Raw genomic sequence first — 21,654 nt, forward strand, 5'->3', positions numbered from 1 at the left:
TTATAAAAGATGTCCAAGATAGTATATTTATATGTGAAATCTCTCTTCCTTCAATATTCTTTCATGAATTCTTCAAGTGACCTATACAATGCTTGCTAACTTTCAATAAATTTACCACCTCTACTTCTTAGATGTGAAGTCATTACTACCCATGGGAAAAGCAAATGAAATATATATAATTTCAGATTTATGACATTCAACTCATTCAACCATTTACTCATAGGATATAAGTGAAGCACACGAGTAAATGACAAACTACTCCAAAAAGAAATAAGTGAAGATCAATGAGTAGCTAAATAATTGTGTAACTATGTGAAGACTCTCTCTCATTTAAGAATTTCAGATCTTGGTATTGTATTCAAACAGCAAGGAAAACAAAATAAAATGACATTGCAAGGATAGCATAACTCATGTGAAGAAGCAAAAACCTAGGTTCAACCGATACTAACCGATAATTGTTGAAGAAGAAAGGTGGGATGCCTAACGGGGCATCCTCAAGCTTAGATGCTTAAGACTTCTTGAAATATTATGTAGGGGTGCCTTTGGCATCCCCAAGCTTGAACTTTTGTGTCTCCTTAATTCCTCTCATATCATGGTTTCTCTATTTCTCAAAAACTTCATCCACATAAAACTCAACAAGAACTCGTGAGATAAGTTAGTATAAACCAATGCAAAACCTTATCATTTTCTACTGTAACAAATCACTAAAATAATTATTCAACATTGCATACTAAATGCCTCTGCATATTTAATACTCCTATCCTTAAATAGGATCATTAAACAAGCAAACATATGCAAACAATGCAAACATAACAGCAATATGCCAAAACAGTACAGTCTGTAAAGAATGCAAGAGTATCAATACTTCCCTAACTCCGAAAATTATGAGAAAAATACTACGCTGTAGAAGATTTATCATATCTCATTATGCAAAAAGTTTCAACATTATATCATTCTCTGACTTTTCTAGGGAATTTTTGCAACAGCGGTAAACTTTCTGTTTTCAAACTGTATACTATCAAAATAAGCATGGTAAAGGCTATCCTTGACATTTTTATTGAAAATATAGATACAAAACATTATTATAAATAACAGAAAGCAAATACTAACAAAAGAAAATGACGCTCCAAGCAAAACACATATCATGTGGTGAATAAAAATATAGCTCCAAGTAAAGTTACCGATGAACGAAGACGAAAGAGGGGTTGCCTTCCGGGGCATCCCCAAGCTTAGGATCTTGGTTGTCCTTGAATATTACCTTGGGGTTACTTGGGCATCCCCAAGCTTAGGCTCTTGACACTCCTTATTCCATAGTCCATCGAATCTTTACCCAAAACTTGAAAACTTCACAACACAAAACTCAACAGAAAACTCGTAAGCTCCGTTAGTATAAGAAAATAAAACCACCACTTAGGTACTGTTGTGAACTCATTCTAAATTCATATTGGTGTTATATCTACTGTATTCCAACTTCTCTATGGTTCATACGCTCCGATACTACTCATATATGCATCAAAATAAGCAAACAACACATGGAAAACAGAATCTGTCAAAAACAGAACAGTCTGTAGTAGTCTGTATCAAAAGTATACTTCTGGAACTCCAAAACTCCTACCAAATTAGGAAGTCCTAAGAAATTTGTGTACCAATCCATAGAAAAATGAATCAGATCAAAATCAAGTTTCTGTGAATTATCAAAACTAATTTACTGGGTGCAAAAGTTTCTGATTTTCAGCAGGATCATCACAACTATCATCGTAAGCTATCCTAAAGGTCTTACTTGGCACTTTATTGAAACAAAAGCTATAAAACATGATTACTACAGTAGAATAATCATGTGTACACACAAAAACAGTAAAGGTAAATAATGGGTTGTCTCCCAACAAGCGCTTTTCTTTAATGCCTTTCTAGCTAGGCATGATGATGACAATGATGCTCACATAAAAGATAAGAATTGAAACATAATAGGAGCATCATGAAGCATATGACTAGCACATTTAAGCCTAGCCCACTTCCTATGCATAGGTATTTTGTGAGCGAACAACTTATGGGAACAATAATCAACTAGCATAGGAAGGCAAAACAAACATAGCTTCAAGATTTTCAACACATAGAGAGGAAACTTGATATTATTGCAATTCCTACAAGCATATATTCCTCCCTCATAATAATTTTCAGTAGCATCATGAATGAATTCAACAATATAATCAGCACCTAAAGCATTCTTTTCATGATCTACAAGTATAGAAAATTTACTACTCTCCACATAAGCAAATTTCTTCTCATGAATAGTAGTGGGAGCAAACTCGACAAAATAATTATCATGTGAGGCATAATCCAATTGAAAACTAAAATCATGATGACAAGTTTCATGGTTATCATTATTCCTAATAGCATACAAGTCATCACAATAATTATCATAGATATCAACTTTGTTCTCATAATCAATTGGAACCTCTTCCGAAATAGTGGAATCATCACTAAATAAAGTTGACACCCTTCCAAATCCACTTTCATGTTCATCACAATAAGATTCAACATCCTCCAAAATAGTGGGATCACTACTTCCTAAAGTTGACACTCTTCCAAACCCACTTTCATCAATATAATCATCATAAGTAAGACTCATGCTATCATCATAATAAATTTGCACATCAAAACTTGGGGGACTAAAAATATCATCTTCATCAAACATAGCTTCCCCAAGCTTGTGGCTTTTCATACCATTAGCATCATGGATATTCAAGGAATTCATACTAACAACATTGCAATCATGCTCATCATACAAATATCTAGTACCAAACATTTTAATGCATTCTTCTTCTAGCACTTGAGCACAATTTTCCTTTCCATCATTCTCACGAAAGATATTAAAAAGATGAAGCGTATGAGGCAAACTCAATTCCATTTTTTTGTAGTTTTCTTTTATAAACTAAACTAGTGATAAAACAAGAAACAAAAAGATTCGATTGCAAGATCTAAAGATATACCTTCAAGCACTCACCTCCCCGGCAACGGCGCCAGAAAAGAGCTTAGTTGACGGGGTGTGAGTGTCGCTTACCTAACCTCCTCGGCAACGGCGCCAGAAAAGAGCTTGATGTCTACTACGCAACCTTCTTCTTGTAGACGTTGTTGGCCTCCAAGTGCAGAGGTTTGTAGGACAGTAGCAAATTTCCCTCGAGTGGATGACCTAAGGTTTATCAATCCGTGGGAGGCATAGGATGAAGATGGTCTCTCTCAAACAACCCTGCAACCAAATAACAAAGCGTCTCTTGTGTCCCCAACACACCCAATACAATGGTAAATTGTATAGGTGCACTAGTTCGGCGAAGAGATGGTGATACAGGTGTAATATGGATGGTAGATATAGGTTTTTGTAATCTGAAAATATAAAAACAGCAAGGTAACTAATGATAAAAGTGAGCGTAAACGGTATTGCAATGCTAGGAAACAAGGCATAGGGTTCATACTTTCACTAGTGCAAGTTCTCTCAACAATAATAACATAATTGGATCATATAACAATCCCTCAACATGCAACAAAGAGTCACTCCAAAGCTACTAATAGCGGAGAACAAACGAAGATATTATGGTAGGGTACGAAACCACCTCAAAGTTATCCTTTCTGCTCAATCTATTCAAGAGTCCGTAGTAAAATAACACGAAGATATTCTTTCCATTCAATCTATCATAGAGTTCATACTAGAATAACACCTTAAGACACAAATCAACCAAAACCCTAATGTCACCTAGATACTCCATTGTCACCTCAAGTATCCGGGGGCATGATTATACGATATGCATCACACAATCTCAGATTCATCTACTCAACCAACACAAAGTACTTCAAAGAGTGCCCCAAAGTTTCTACCGGAGAGTCAAGACGAAAACGTGTGCCAAACCCTATGCATAGGTTCATGGGCGGAACCCGCAAGTTGATCACCAAAACATACATCAAGTGGATCACGTGATATCCCATTGTCACCACAGATAAGCATGGCAAGACATACATCAAGTGTTCTCAAATCCTTAAAGACTCAATCCGACAAGATAACCTCAAAGGGAAAACTCAATTCATCACAAGAGAGTAGAGGGGGAGAAACATCATAAGATCCAACTATAATAGCAAAGCTCGCGATACATCAAGATCGTGCCATAGAGAGAACACGAGAGAGAGAGAGAGAGAGAGAGAGAGAGAGAGATCAAACACATACCTACTGGTACATACCCTCAGCCCCGAGGGTGAACTACTCCCTCCTCGTCATGGAGAGCGCCGGGATGATGAAGATGGCCACCGGGGAGGGATCCCCCCTCCGGCAGGGTGCCGGAACGGGCTCCCGAGAGGTTTTTGGTGGCTATAGAGGCTTGCGGCGGTGGAACTCCCGATCTATTGTTCTCTTCGATGTTTTTAGGGTATATGGGAATATATAGGCGAAAGAAGTCGGTCGGGGGAGTCTCGAGGGGCCCACGAGACAGGGGCCGCGCCCAGTGGGGGGGTTCCCCCCACCCTCATGGCCACCTCGAAGCTTCCTTGACTTCAACTCCAAGTCTCCTGGATCGCTTCCATTCCAAAAATAACACTCCCGAAGGTTTCATTCCCTTTGGACTCCGTTTGATATTCCTATTCTTCGAAACACTGAAATAGGCAAGAAACAACAATATGGGCTGGGCCTCCGGTTAATAGGTTAGTCCCAAAAACAATATAAAAGTGTATAATAAAGCCCATAAACATTCAAAACAGATAATAAAATAGCATGAATGCTTCATAAATTATAGATACGTCGGAGACGTATCACGTGCTACTACGAGTCTCTAGGTTTCACGGATCATCAGCAAGGCAAGTAACACTTTGATCATACCTCTTTACTACCCAGTTTTGTTGCATTAGATCAATCCTCAAACAATTGCATGGTTACGATCTGATTAACATGTGGGTTTTGGGAAGTAGATGAGGTAGTACATATTGTCCTGTTTATTATAAAACCCTTGGGAGTTACTTCTACGTTTTCTTATATTGCTATGCTATGCTCGTAGACGTGGTTTGGTTCGAGTGATTCGTGGAAGATTTGAGTGTTTTTAACTAATGGTTGAATTAAGGTGGCTACTTAAATACACATCTGGGTGGATTGCTTGAGGCACCCTGGAGTACCCAGTGGTTGTTAGGGCACCTGGAGAATCCAGTGTTTTCCTAGGATATCCCCGAGTACCCGTGTGATCATCCTATGGTCCGCCATCCAGGCTCAAGGGGATCATAAGATTATTCATGCTAGAAACTTCCGTGTGCAGCCACAAGCCAATATGGGATCTGGCATAGTTGAGTAAGTTGCATGAAGCTCTTGAAGAGGTAGACTAGCAGATGTAGTGGGTTGTAGGTGGTACTGTCTATCCAGAGTAGAGAGTTAATGCTTCAGAAAGACTGTGTCTCGAATCTCCGACCATGGATGTATTCGAGTCTTGTGGGGAAAAGTGCACAAACCTCTGAAGAGTGTACAAACTAATCATGGTTAGTCGTGTCCCCGGTTATGGACATCTTGAGTATCTAGTTCTTGGATTATCATGTTGATCTCATCACTCTTAATTTAATTTGATTGGGTTTAATGCTGATTCTTAATTGGGATTGAGTTGGAGGAACCTTCTCAATGTTTAACAACCACCATGATAGTTAAATAAAATGTATTCCTTTTTTGTAGGAAAAAATTGGCTTTATGCAAAACTGTAACCATAGAGCTTTCCACCAACCATATATGCATGTAGTGATAGCAATTATTCTGTTCATTACCCTCTTGTGTACATTGCCAGCATATTCCATGTGCTGGCCCGTTTCGGGCTGCAACGTTCATGTTGCAGACTTTTCAGACGATGAGTAAGGTGCCATAGGTCGTTGTCTTTCACTCAGTGATGCCGTTGGAGTTGATAGACTCACTTTATCTTCCAAGGCTTCCGCTGTTATCATTTTAGATGGCCTTAAGCCATATTTATTGTAATAATTTCTCTTTTGAGACATTCGATGTAATAAGTGTGTGATTGCTCTATTATAAATCCTTCAGGTACTATGCGTGTCAGCATTACCGATCCAGGGATGACACTGATGCACAGAGATTAGACTATTTGAGGTCTGGTCGCTAAAGTAAACAACCATCACATAAGCATGGCATGATGCAAAATCAAGTATGATGCATGTCCGGTTTAAAGAGGCATGGCATGGCAAAGTGCAACAAACAATACTATAAATTAAGTGGAGCTCGATATGCAACGAGCTGCATATTGCCGAAATAACACATCAATTATTTAGTTCGCTCTCGTTTAGGTACACAACAATGTTAAATGTTGTTGTGACGCCCCCGATTCAATCGTACACTAATCATGCACGCAAATGTGTACGATCAAGATCAGGGACTCACGGGAAGATATCACAACACAACTCTACAAATAAAATAAGTCATACAAGCATCATAATACAAGCCAGGGGCCTCGAGGGCTCGAATACAAGTGCTCGATCATAGACGAGTCAGCGGAAGCAACAATATCTGAGTACAGACATAAGTTAAACAAGTTTGCCTTAAGAAGGCTAGCACAAACTGGGATACAGATCGAAAGAGGCGCAGGCCTCCTGCCTGGGATCCTCCTAACTACTCCTGATCATCGTCAGCGGGCTGCACGTAGTAGTAGGCACCTCCGGTGTAGTAGGGGTCGTCGTCGACGATGGCGTCTGGCTCCTGGACTCCAGCATCTGGTTGCGACAACCAGAAAGAAAGGAAAGGGGGAAAAGGAGGGAGAAAGCAACCGTGAGTACTCATCCAAAGTACTCGCAAGCAAGGAACTACACTACATATGCATGGGTATATGTGTAAGGAGGCCATATCAGTGGACTGAACTGCAGAATGCCAGAATAAGAGGGGGATAGCTAATCCTGTCGAAGACTACGCTTCTGGCAGCCTCCGTCTTGCAGCATGTAGAAGAGAGTAGATTGAAGTCCTCCAAGTAGCATCTCCAAGTAGCATATCCAGGTAGCACCTCCAAGCGCATCTCCAGTCGCATCGCATAGCATAATCCTACCCGGTGATCCTCTCCTCGTCGCCCTGTAGAAAAGCGATCACCGGGTTGTCTGTGGAACTTGGAAGGGTGTGTTTTATTAAGTATCCGGTTCTAGTTGTCATAAGGTCAAGGTACAACTCCAAGTCGTCCTGTTACCGAAGATCACGGCTATTCGAATAGATTAACTTCCCTGCAGGGGTGCACCACATAACCCAACACGCTTGATCCCATTTGGCCGGACACACTTTCCTGGGTCATGCCCGGCCGCGGAAGAACAACACGTCGCAGCCCCACCTAGGCAAAACAGAGAGGCCAGCACGCCGGTCTAAACCTAAGCGCACAGGGGTCTGGGCCCATCGCCCATAGCACACCTGCACGTTGCGAGGGCGGCCGAAAGCAGACCTAGCCTAGTGGCGTTCCAGTCCAATTCGGCACGCGCCGCTCCGTTGCTGACGTCTGAAGTGCTTTGGCTGATACCACGACGTCGGGATACCCATAACTACTCCCACGTAGATGGTTAGTGCGTATAGGCTCGTAGCCAGACTCAGATCAAATACCAAGATCTCGTTAAGCGTGTTAAGTATCCGCGAATGCCGAACAAGGCCAGGCCCACCTGTCTCCTAGGTGGTCTCAACCTGCCCTGTCGCTCCTCCACAAAGTAACAGTCGGGGGCCGTCGGGAACTCAGGCCCACCTCTACCTGGATGGAGCCACCTGCCCCTTCAGCCCCCATCTCCAAACAGTATCACCAGTAATGTAACAGTGTAAAGTATATAGTATATGCCCGTGATCACCTCCCAAGTGATCACGGCCCGATAGTATAGCAAGGCAGACTGACAAGAATGTAGGGCCAATGATGATAAACTAGCATCCTATACTAAGCCTATAGGATTGCGGGTAAGGTATCAATGACTGTAGCAGCAATGACAGGCTATGCATCAGAATAGGATTAACGGAAAGCAGTAACATGCTACACTACTCTAATGCAAGCAATATAGAGAAGAGTAGGCGACATCTGGTGATCAAAGGGGGGGCTTGCCTGGTTGCTCTGGCAAGAGAGAGGGGTCGTCAACTCCGTAGTCGAACTGGGCAGCAGCAGCGTCGGTCTCGTAGTCTACCGAAGAGAAGAGGGGGAAGAAACAATAAATACAGTGCAAACATAAGCAAGACGACGCAAGACATGACAAAGAGCGGTGCTAGGTGTGTTCTAACGCAGTATGAGGTGATGCTGGCAAAGGGGGAAATCGTCCGGGAAAGTATTCCCGGTGTTCCGTGTTTTCGGGCAGAGGAGCCGGAGGGGGAAAGTTGCGAGTTTGATATGTTAGGGGTGTGTGGCGGACGAACGGGTTGCGTATCCGGATTCGTCTCGTCGTTCTGAGCAACTTTCATGTTGAAATTAATTTAATCCGAGTTACGGATTAAAAGTTATGATTTTCTAAAGATTTTATTAATTTCTGGAATTTAATTAATTAATTAATTAATTCAAAAAATGGATTTATGACGTCAGCATAATGTCATGCTGACGTCAGCAGTCAACAGAGTTGACTTGGTCAACCTGACATGTGGGTCCGGGGGGACCCACCTGTCATCCTCTAATTAGGTTAATTAGGGTTTAGGTTAATCTAATTACAGTTTAATTAAACTTAACTAGTTAATTAATTTAATTAAACCGGATTAATTAACTTAATTAATTCATTAGTTAATTAATTAATAATTAATTTTATTAATCATTTTTATTTTTATTTAATAATTTTATTTTTAATTCCTTTTTTTTAACCGTTCTGGGGTGTGGGCCCCCGTTGTCATAGGGCCACTAGGCCTTAGCGGATCGGGTGCGTCCGATCGGGAGGTGCGGGCGAAGGGGCACCCGCACGCGAGGCCACCAGGAGCGAGGCGGGGCGCCAGAATCCGGCGGGGTAGGGGGAAGGGGCCGGCCAGCTCCGGCGAGCGGCGGGAACGGCCAGCAGGGGGCTCGGCGGCAGCGGACGGCGCCGGCGTGGGTGCACGGGGCGCAGGGGGCGCGGCCATGGACGGGGCGAGACCAGCGGGCGGGGGGGGGGGGACGACGGGCACGGCCCGGTCGGTGTAGCGCATGGCCAGGGCGCGGCCGGCCGCGGTGAGCGCGGGGCCGGAGCGCACGGGGCGCGGCGACGGTCGCGGGGGAAGAGGGAGTGCGAGGAGAGGGGGCGGGAGCCCGGGGCCTCACCGCGGGTTCGCAGGGTCAAGGGCAGCGGGCTCGACGGAGGTCGGGGACGACGGGGCGGTGGCGACTCGGGCGGTTCGGCGAGGACGAGGACGACACGCGTGGGGAGGAGACGAGGTCGAGGCGGCGTTGCCGATGGCGGAGCGGTCCGGCGAGGGGCGGCTCCGGCGTCAGCGTCGTGCGGCGAGGGCGAGGCGGCGTCGGGGTCGAACGGCGGCGGCATCGGGGTCGACGATGAGGCGAGGCCGCGGCGCCAGGCGGGCGTCGCACGAGGAAGTGGAGGGGCGAGGAGGACGACGGCGAGGCAGCGCCGGGCGATGGCTGCGAGGAGGGGCTCCGTGGAGGAGGGAGACGGGCGACGGCATCGAGCGATGGGGGGCGCCGGCTCGGCGGGGCTGGAGGCGCGGTGGTAGTGGGGGGGACCGGTTAGGGTTTCTCCCCTGGTGGGGGGCTATGGAGGGGAGGGGGTGGGCCAGCTGGGCCTGGGGGTTGGCCCAGTTGGGCCACGGCCCAGAGGGGGGGGGGCTTCTCCTTTGTTTTAGTTTAGTAACAGTTTTCTATTTTCGTATTTTCTTTTATTTATTTATTCTCTTGTTTCTGTTTTCTTTTACTTATGTAATATTTTATAGTTTTACAAAAAGTGAAACCCACACCTAAAAATAGAGTTACAATTTATAACTACTGCCACAAAAGGTTTTAACCCTGGACAAAATAGTATAGTATTTTATAAAATCCAAAATGCATTTATTTAATTGTTTTACCTACTACTTTAATTACTTAAGTGCATTTAAACCTTTTATAAAAATGTGGTTTCTCCACCATAATTACCTATGCATTATTTGACACAACCCAAACAATTTAGTTTTAATATTTCAAAACTTTTGTCGTTTGTCTTTATTTTAAATTTTAATTTGACGCGGTTTGAACTAACGGACGTTTAGCATCGGTAATCGGGATGACGTGGCTTGATTAGCGTGGGATTATTTTAGCAAGATTATCCGGGTGTCACAATTCTCCTCCACTACAAGAAATCTCGTCCCGAGATTTAAGGGCGGGAGAAAGGGAGAAGGGATCTGGTTACGTGACTCTAACGATTCTTCTCGGTCATAGTTGCTCTTCTCGAAGAGGTCGATCCATTACATTGATGTCTTCAGTTCTCTGCTTCAGGTCATCATGATGAGTCATCATCCTTTCTTCGGAAATTTCATCGTACTAACGAAAGATTAAGGGGGTATACCGAAGAATGGATCTCTGCAGGGTAGATTATCTGGTAGACAACAACGAGGAAGGTGGCGGAAAGTAACTCTCGAATTGAAATTTAAGACAATATCGAGAGCAAAGCAAGAAGGTGCAAAATAGAAGTTTCAAGCGCATAGGCAATCGTTCGTTGCCTGAAGCGAAGTGTGAAAGGGGTTCAGAGCAATGGGAATAAGTATTGTGTCTGATACCAGATTGATGATCTCATCGGAAGGTGGCTCGTGAATTACACACGAGGCCACGCGTGAGGAATAACTTTGGGAACAGGGGGTGTACAGGAGAGTCAGGTTTCGATCCTGTGGAACTGTGGGTTATGGGCCCACCATGTGGGTTAAAAATAGGAGCGGTGACATCTCGCACGGTCACAATAGCAAGGCATGTCAGAGGGTAGCCTATCAGTTATGTCGGCACAATGTCGGTACCAGGGGCGAGGGACGAAGAGAACCATTTTCTTGCTCGTTGAACGAGGCGGACCAATAGGCAAAGTTCTCGTCCATCGGTGGTGACCGGAATGCTATCGACAATTTCAACAGGGTCTTACTGACAGAGTTGTACACCGAGGTGTTTACATAAGCAGGAGAATTACCACTGCTCGATTAGGTAGTTTACAAGAAAGTTTGAACAAAACAACGGGAAGGAAAATGTGCTTAAACACGTATATCAGGGGTATATCCTTCCCAAGGACAAGCAGAACATGATATCCATGACAGGATATTATGTAGAAAACTCCTTAGGTAGGGGAGAGAAATTTCATGACATTACCCATACAACGGTGCTTGGATAATTGAGCAAGAAACATTTAGCATTGGGCTTCGAATGTTCTTATTGAAAATCGGAGTACCACAGGCATGCTTCGAGATAGCATTGACATGGTCATTAGGTGAAGATCAGACTTTGGGAACACAAAGGATCCATCAGGAACAACTTATAGAATAAGTCTTCCAATTTCCTCACGGAAGAATGACTAACACTGCTAAAAGGAAGAACTATAACAATAGGCCCTCCGGGCAGGTGTGTTAGGATGACATCACCTTATCGGGTTAAAGACCAACGAATATGTTCAAACCATCACATGTGACCAAGGTTCAGGTATGATTGGTGTCAGGATACCTCGGGCTCAGGATGCCTGAGAAGAAAGGTGCAACACAAATTGATGGGATAACACTGTAAGATTCTCGGGAAATGAACCATGAAGTGATTTCCGTTAACAAGAGTTCATCATTATCCCAAGGAGAGGACAAGGAGGTGGATGATGAACTCAACGACAATTCTTCGAGATTTCCAAAAGATGGATTTCCACAATTAGGTGAACAAGGAGATAACATTTGTCAGATCAAATGATATAAGGAAGTAAGCTTGAGGAAAACATACACAATTAAACATTGGTTGAAAGGTGCACCCGAGATATGGGTTGGGTTGCACGACCAATGTGAGAATGGTGATTCAATAATCAACAGTCTAAGAATGAACGACCGACCATTAACTTCAAAGCAATAGGGTTGCTAGAAGTTTTGGGATTACACATCACAGTCTATTTGTCGATGTTTAGAAATAACACGGTGACCAGGAAAAGAATGGTGATGGTGATAAGTATCACTTGTATCAAGAATTCTCCAGAGGTGGTGAAATTCTCACAACATTGATGACATAAGATATGTTAATGTTCCAAGGTAAAGAAGAACAATTACTGGATAACAAGGAACTCAAGGTATAACACCAAACACGAACAAGCTTGTGTTGGTGGGAAGGCAATAAAGTGGTCAATGATAACACAAATCATCAAGGGCAAGGATGGTATTTCTCATCATGAACTCAATTGATATCCTGGAAGAGCTCAGAACGGTCATGATGATCACGACACATTTGTCGAGAGATTCCATGAAGACGTAATCAATCAGCGACGACATTAAGTCAAAGGAATGAGGTAGCGGAAGGTTATTGGAACCATGGGTAGGACACAAACTTGAAATCAGGATTGTTGTTCAAGGCGAACGGTATGACAAGGAAGATCGATTGTAAGATTAGCTCACCATCGAAACTTGTGCTCCGAGAAGAAGGACTAGGTAGCACAGTTAGAATCGTCACGACAATGATATAGCCAAACAGGCTAGGAATGGCGTGATCGGGTACAAACTCGTACTTATAGAAGCTTACTGAAGAGTTGTTGAACCGTAGAGCGGACTCGGTTCAGTTATCGGTGTCTTTGAGTGTATAATAACTCAGAGCCCGTGAAAAATTGGAATCAGTGGGAAGGTAGCACTTGATGAATAACTCCTAAGAAGTTATGCAGTTCCATGATAATCTGGAGATACCAGGGGGTAATACTCGATGACAGATCAAAGTAGAGGTTGGACTGGTGTATTGATCCATAGAAGACAAGTGATTAAACTTGCCTGAGAAATGAGATCAAAGAGAAAATATGGTCGGAACCACGATTGAAAAAGGCCAGATCCCAGATATAAGATGATCTTATATCAATGGAATAATTAATTTTAAAAGAAGCTTCGATGAGAAGATCTACATCGTGTCTATGGACATGAACACAAAGTTCAAGGTCGACTCCCACTTCTTCAATGTATAACCTTTCATTCCTGCTCTAGATAAAATGATTCCAGTGTCAAAACCTACCTGGTGAATTACCAGAGCAGTATGACCCGTGAAAACTTTCGAGTTCACACCGATTAAGGAAGGCATCGGTTCAACCCATTGGGGCATTTAAGGAACATATGCTACAAACTTCCAAGGTAAATAACACAAGCTCGAAAGCAGAGCAAGGTTAAAAAAAAGGAGAGGATACAATTTACCAAAGGCATTATGTATCAGAGAAAGAACTCACAAGGTGATTAATTATGAAGGACACTATCGGATAATAATCCAACAGTGGATATGGCGATCCACAACGGGGCTGATGTGAGTATCGGTACTCAACCAGAAGAAGAAGAATGCAAGGAGATCAGAAGATAGAAACAACTGACTAATTCAAAGCTTAATTGCAAAGGAATTATGAATTCCATGTCAAGGGATCAGAAGCAATGCTCTGATTAGGAATGGATAAGTTGAATAGCCTTAGGGTACAATCAACGACAATTGGATTGGTCAAGAACCAATTCCAGTTAAAAGAATTGCAACTCAGCCGGAAAGGTAATTTATAAGGATCAATGATGATTGCGTGTATTCGCAATCATATTGAGTCAACAGACTGAAAATGATAATGACAAGGAATGTCAAGAAGACTATGAGACTTATGGGATTAACCATAATGCAAGCAAGCAAGAATTTCAAGAGCCAAAGGCTCCAGAGGATTTTCGGAAGATCGAATAGTATTTTGAAGACTTTTGTGAAACACATGAACAACTGGGGGTGAGCGGATACTCGACAAGTGCGAGGATTTATTTGAAGGGGTATTCGTGTGGCAAAGAACTGCTAGTCAGTAGGCACAACGTATTCTCGGAACAATAGAGAAAACTTCGGGGTATCTTGTAATAACAAGATCAATGGGTGAGGATCGTATGAATGTCAAGTGTAAGTAGTTATCCATAAGGGTTTATCGGTGGTCGAGAATTGCAAAAGCAACGGGCACAAGGTCTCGAGAGAAAATCGGAGAGTATCTTCGAAATCTTCTGGTGCAGCAGGCGGTCATCGGTAACAAATGGCTCTCCGGGATAAAGTACTTGCGAGAACCTATAGTTAGTTTTAGCAAAAATCATTTAACCCGAATAGAAGAGAAATAAGAGTCCCAGAGTATAGGTCGAGGAATAAAAGATCCTAATACCACCCGATGGCGACGTGGGCCCGTAAGGCACACAGCCAAGTTAGTAAAAGTTTTGCAATGACTAGACTCAACTTCGGCCAAGGAATTGGAAAGGGGGATTCCTACAGGCAGTCGGCTCTGATACCAACTTGTGACGCCCCCGATTCAATCGTACACTAATCATGCACGCAAATGTGTACGATCAAGATCAGGGACTCACGGGAAGATATCACAACACAACTCTACATATAAAATAAGTCATACAAGCATCATAATACAAGCCAGGGGCCTCGAGGGCTCGAATACAAGTGCTCGATCATAGACGAGTCAGCGAAAGCAACAATATCTGAGTACAGACATAAGTTAAACAAGTTTGCCTTAAGAAGGCTAGCACAAACTGGGATACAGATCGAAAGAGGCGCAGGCCTCCTGCCTGGGATCCTCCTAACTACTCCTGGTCGTCGTCAGCGGGCATCACGTAGTAGTAGGCACCTCCGGTGTAGTAGGAGTCGTCGTCGACGGTGGCGTCTGGCTCCTGGACTCCAGCATCTGGTTGCGACAACCAGAAAGAAAGGAAAGGGGGAAAAGGAGGGAGAAAGCAACCGTGAGTACTCATCCAAAGTACTCGCAAGCAAGGAACTACACTACATATGCATGGGTATATGTGTAAGGAGGCCATATCAGTGGACTGAACTGCAGAATGCCAGAATAAGAGGGGGATAGCTAATCCTGTCGAAGACTACGCTTCTGGCAGCCTCCGTCTTGCAGCATGTAGAAGAGAGTAGATTGAAGTCCTCCAAGTAGCATCTCCAAGTAGCATATCCAGGTAGCACCTCCAAGCGCATCTCCAGTCGCATCGCATAGCATAATCCTACCCGGCGATCCTCTCCTCGTCGCCCTGTAGAAAAGCGATCACCGGGTTGTCTGTGGAACTTGGAAGGGTGTGTTTTATTAAGTATCCGGTTCTAGTTGTCATAAGGTCAAGGTACAACTCCAAGTCGTCCTGTTACCGAAGATCACGGCTATTCGAATAGATTAACTTCCCTGCAGGGGTGCACCACATAACCCAACACGCTCGATCCCATTTGGCCGGACACACTTTCCTGGGTCATGCCCGGCCGCGGAAGATCAACACGTCGCAGCCCCACCTAGGCAAAACAGAGAGGCCAGCACGCCGGTCTAAACCTAAGCGCATAGGGGTCTGGGCCCATCGCCCATAGCACACCTGCACGTTGCGAGGGCGGCCGAAAGCAGACCTAGCCTAGTGGCGTTCCAGTCCAATTCGGCGCGCGCCGCTCCGTCGCTGACGTCTGAAGTGCTTCGGCTGATACCACGACGTCGGGATACCCATAACTACTCCCATGTAGATGGTTAGTGCGTATAGGCTCGTAGCCAGACTCAGATCAAATACCAAGATCTCGTTAAGCGTGTTAAGTATCCGCGAATGCCGAACAAGGCCAGGCCCACCTGTCTCCTAGGTGGTCTCAACCTGCCCTGTCGCTCCGCCACAAAGTAACAGTCGGGGGCCGTCGGGAACTCAGGCCCACCTCTACCTGGATGGAGCCACCTGCCCCTTCAGCCCCCATCTCCAAACAGTATCACCAGTAATGTAACAGTGTAAAGTATATAGTATATGCCCGTGATCACCTCCCAAGTGATCACGGCCCGATAGTATAGCAAGGCAGACTGACAAGAATGTAGGGCCAACGATGATAAACTAGCATCCTATACTAAGCCTATAGGATTGCGGGTAAGGTATCAATGACTGTAGCAGCAATGACAGGCTATGCATCAGAATAGGATTAACGGAAAGCAGTAACATGCTACACTACTCTAATGCAAGCAGTATAGAGAAGAGTAGGCGATATCTGGTGATCAAAGGGGGGGGTTGCCTGGTTGCTCTGGCAAGAGAGAGGGGTCGTCAACTCCGTAGTCGAACTGGGCAGCAGCAGCGTCGGTCTCGTAGTCTACCGAAGAGAAGAGGGGGAAGAAACAATAAATACAGTGCAAACATAAGCAAGACGACGCAAGACATGACAAAGAGCGGTGCTAGGTGTGTTCTAACGCAGTATGAGGTGATGCTGGCGAAGGGGGAAATCGTCCGGGAAAGTATTCCCGGTGTTCCGTGTTTTCGGGCAGAGGAGCCGGAGGGGGAAAGTTGCGAGTTTGATATGTTAGGGGTGTGTGGCGGACGAACGGGTTGCGTATCCGGATTCGTCTCGTCGTTCTGAGCAACTTTCATGTTGAAATTAATTTAATCCGAGTTACGGATTAAAAGTTATGATTTTCTAAAGATTTTATTAATTTCTGGAATTTAATTAATTAATTAATTAATTCAAAAAATGGATTTATGACGTCAGCATAATGTCATGCTGACGTCAGCAGTCAACAGAGTTGACTTGGTCAACCTGACATGTGGGTCCGGGGGGACCCACCTGTCATCCTCTAATTAGGTTAATTAGGGTTTAGGTTAATCTAATTACAGTTTAATTAAACTTAACTAGTTAATTAATTTAATTAAACCGGATTAATTAACTTAATTAATTCATTAGTTAATTAATTAATAATTAATTTTATTAATCATTTTATTTTTATTTAATAATTTTATTTTTAATTCCTTTTTTTAACCGTTCTGGGGTGTGGGCCCCCGTTGTCATAGGGCCACTAGGCCTTAGCGGATCGGGTGCGCCCGATCGGGAGGTGCGGGCGAAGGGGCACCCGCACGCGAGGCCACCAGGAGCGAGGCGGGGCGCCAGAATCCGGCGGGGTAGGGGGGAAGGGGCCGGCCAGCTCCGGCGAGCGGCGGGAACGGCCAGCAGGGGGCTCGGCGGCAGCGGACGGCGCCGGCGTGGGCGCACGGGGCGCAGGGGGCGCGGCCATGGACGGGGCGAGACCAGCGGGCGGGGGGGGGGGGGGACGACGGGCACGGCCCGGTCGGTGTAGCGCGTGGCCAGGGCGTGGCCGGCCGCGGTGAGCGCGGGGCCGGAGCGCACGGGGCGCGGCGACGGTCGCGGGGGAAGATGGAGTGCGAGGAGAGGGGGCGGGAGCCCGGGGCCTCACCGCGGGTTCGCAGGGTCAAGGGCAGCGGGCTCGACGGAGGTCGGGGACGACGGGGCGGTGGCGACTCGGGCGGTTCGGCGAGGACGAGGACGACACGCGTGGGGAGGAGACGAGGTCGAGGCGGCGTTGCCGATGGCGGAGCGGTCCGGCGAGGGGCGGCTCCGGCGTCAGCGTCGTGCGGCGAGGGCGAGGCGGCGTCGGGGTCGAACGGCGGCGGCGTCGGGGTCGACGATGAGGCGAGGCCGCGGCGCCAGGCGGGCGTCGCACGAGGAAGTGGAGGGGCGAGGAGGACGACGGCGAGGCAGCGCCGGGCGATGGCTGCGAGGAGGGGCTCCGTGGAGGAGGGAGACGGGCGACGGCATCGAGCGATGGGGGGCGCCGGCTCGGCGGGGCTGGAGGCGCGGTGGTAGTGGGGGGGACCGGTTAGGGTTTCTCCCCTGGTGGGGGGCTATGGAAGGGAGGGGGTGGGCCAGCTGGGCCTGGGGGTTGGCCCAGTTGGGCCACAGCCCAGAGGGGGGGGCTTCTCCTTTGTTTTAGTTTAGTAACAGTTTTCTATTTTCGTATTTTCTTTTATTTATTTATTCTCTTGTTTCTGTTTTCTTTTACTTATGTAATATTTTATAGTTTTACAAAAAGTGAAACCCACACCTAAAAATAGAGTTACAATTTATAACTACTGCCACAAAAGGTTTTAACCCTGGACAAAATAGTATAGTATTTTATAAAATCCAAAATGCATTTATTTAATTGTTTTACCTACTACTTTAATTACTTAAGTGCATTTAAACCTTTTATAAAAATATGGTTTCTCCACCATAATTACCTATGCATTATTTGACACAACCCAAACAATTTAGTTTTAATATTTCAAAACTTTTGTCGTTTGTCTTTATTTTAAATTTTAATTTGACGCGGTTTGAACTAACGGACGTTTAGCATCGGTAATCGGGATGACGTGGCTTGATTAGCGTGGGATTATTTTAGCAAGATTATCCGGGTGTCACAGTTGTTAAACATGGCAAGAGGTGAAACAAAAGTAAACTAACTATTTAGGCAAGTTTAAATGAGGCCGGAAACAACAAACAACAATTCCAGAAAATCCTCATGTCCATATTTCGAATTTGGTACTGTTATGCCCAAAACCTTATGTTAATGTTGTTAAGCAGTAGAACAAAGTGCACCAAGTTAATCTATGCATTTTTCCACCCCATTTACATATAAAGTTTATTAAAATTGGAGCTACATTTATTTAGTTATGAAATAAATCATTTTAGCATGGCATTTAAGCAAATTGAAAAAAACAGCATTTTAAACATTTTAAACATTTTAAACATGGATAATAATTGAATATTAAGAAACTAGATGAAATTCTAAGCATTTTACATGTTTTAACCATTTTAATCCGATGCACCATTTGTGAGTTATTAAATGCATGATCTAGAGGGACTTTTTTGTAAAACCATAATTCACTGGATAATGCGAAATTCACAGACAGGGAAAAAAACATAGGCGGGACGAAACAGATGGATTGGGCTTCTCACATTGGGCCATAGCAGGCCGGTCGGTGGAGCAGAGGAGAGCTGGGGCTGGGCCGCGGCTTCGAGAGGCAGGGCACGGTCAACATGACCACGACCACGACCACGACGAGTAGAGCTCGTTCCGGTTGTAGAGGAGGCAGGAGTCGGGTCGAGGCAGGCCAAGGCGGGGCACTCCGGCGAGGAAGATGGCCGGCGCGGGCTCTCAGACATGGGGAGGCGACGATGGAACCGACGGGGAGGCGCAGGGAAGGTGAGGTCGGCCTGATCCGGAGCTTGGACGGCGATGCAGAAACAAGGCAGCAGTGGCGCTACTCCTGCGGTGGAGGTCAACTCCAACGGGGACGGGGCACCGGAGAAGGAATAGGACGACTTGGCGGGACTCACGCCGTCGACCTTGAGAATTGTTGACATCAGATTTTGGCATGGTCAAAAACATAATTAAGAAGGCCTCAAATGGAAAAATGATCAACATGAGAAAGTTCCATATCGTCAAAAGGAGAAACTTTGATATTTGGGCCATAGCCATCCGATCTCATTTCTAAGGCCGAAGTTGTATTCGAAGTACTGAGATTTTGTATTCAGAACAGTATTCAGCTGATTACGCCCCCAAGAGGGCCTCTGATGGAAAATGCTACAACTGCAAAGTTCTTCGTCTCGTCGAAACGGACGATTTTGATATAAGAATCATCCCCATCAAGGTCGTATGCAAAAGTTACAGACAAAATCGTGCGATGTAGCAGTGTTTGGCCGGATCATCCGGGCCGGGGTCCGGATCATCCGGGAAATTGAAGCACTGAAAATAACAGAAGGTTTATGATGAAGCCGGATGATCTGGGTCCAGTCCCGGATGATCCGGCTGGAGGCCGGACAATCCGAGTAGATGTCCGAACGGCCGAACAACTTTTTCTACTACAGACTTTAGAAAACGGCCCGAAATCCCATCAAGATGACCTTGGATCGAAAAGTGTTCAACATGAAAGTTGTGCGTATCGTCGAGATGGTTGATTTTGATATAAAAAACCATCCAAAAATCCAGGGTTATATGTGGATTCTAGAGCCAAAACAGTGAGCTGCTATCAGAAAACTGAGCTAGGCCGGATCATCCGGGCCTAGAGCCGGACATCCAGGCCGGAGGTCATGAGAAGTCCGAGTTTGGTTAGATTTTGATGATTTGGACGGCAAGGCAAGTCCTTTTCTTGTACGGGAAGTCCATCCGCCTCTTATATAGATAAGAGGTGACGACCGATTGAACAACAACACACAATCGAACAATCATCTACCACTTTTACCTTTATTTTTACCTTCTCCCTTGTTCTTCTTCTTTCTCGTTCTTCTTTCATTCTTCTTCATTGAAGGACGGCGAACCTCGAGGCCCTAGGGGCGGTCAGGTCGACCTATGGCAGCCCATAGCCGCTGCGCGCCCTTACGGGGTCCCTCCCGGGCGTGTGGGGTTTTGGGTCCTCAAAAGAGCCCGCTGGATTGTCTTGCATATCGCGCTTCCTGCGGGTCTCCTTCGACGTGAGCTGCGGTGCATCACCCCCGGCGTCGAGGGTACACGGTGACGTGTTCGTGTGCGAACACACTTTTTGGCGACTCCGCTGGGGACGAAGCTTTGAACGGTCTCCGGCCCGTTCTTGCTATGGAGAGATCGTCATCTAGGGTTTGCAATCTACAAAGGTAATATGAATAACCAATTCACATATGTAGATGCAAATAATGCATATGTTGTTGCTAGATCATCTAATGAGCATAATGTATCGGCTAGCCCTAGCTTTATCAACCATGCATCTAATTATGTGCAAGAGCCGATGCAACAAAATCTTCATGCTTCTACCTCATATAATTTTAGCAACATGCAACATATGTATTCCAACTCCCATGCATCGGCAACCCCAGAAATCCATATGCCGATGAAAAACATGATGAGTTCGGTTAATCAAGTTGAAACACCTCACATAGGAACTTCTGATAGTATGCAACAAAGTGTTTCACCTTTTTATTCATTGGCAACTAATTTGCAATATGTGAATCCAAACATGCCGGTGGATAGGGGAATTGGCCATGCTACCACTAGTTATCCGGCCAATTACCCTCAATCATCATATGCTACACTTCATGCTACTAATGTTTTGGCACCATATGCAACTATAGGTATTCATAATTCGGCTTCGCACCTTCACGCTAATATATGAATAAGTGAAAATTCTGTAGGATCCCATGTGTCTTCACCTAGTATCGTAGCATACAATGTTTTCCCTGCACAATTACAGAATGTCGGTGACATCTCGTTACCGAAAGGGTCTAAAAGTGTTGGGGGGCAATTCTATCCAGATTGGGTCATTAAGAAAAACCTTAAATCTTTTTGGGATGAATGAAATGTTGTTCTACATGAATTAATAAAAGAGGGAAAGCCTATTAATTCTGTTGCAATACAAGCTAGATTATGTCAGAAAGAGAAAGCATTGGGTGTGGGTAGAATTATCAAAAAGAGTGGTGATTCAGAAAACAAAGTTAATTCGTTACTGAAAAGACCGAATCAAATATTACGTATGCCGAATCTATTCTAGAAAAGAGGATGACAAGGCGCTGGGGAGCTATTCGATAGGGGAACAAGATATCGTTCAAGTAGCGCAACCATCATGCTCTCCCAACATATTCGTAGAGGTATGTCTAGCAAGTGATTTACCTATCTTCTGATTTGGTCGCAACTTTATTGTTGATGCTTCTATTAGAAAAATTCTCATAAGCTATCTTGAAAGACCAATGAAGAAGGGTAATTTATTTGTTAGCAATAAAATCGTTGCAAAGCATA

The sequence above is a fragment of the Triticum aestivum genome, chromosome 3B (assembly GCF_018294505.1).
Source record: "Triticum aestivum cultivar Chinese Spring chromosome 3B, IWGSC CS RefSeq v2.1, whole genome shotgun sequence".
NCBI classification, from domain to species: domain Eukaryota; kingdom Viridiplantae; phylum Streptophyta; class Magnoliopsida; order Poales; family Poaceae; genus Triticum; species Triticum aestivum.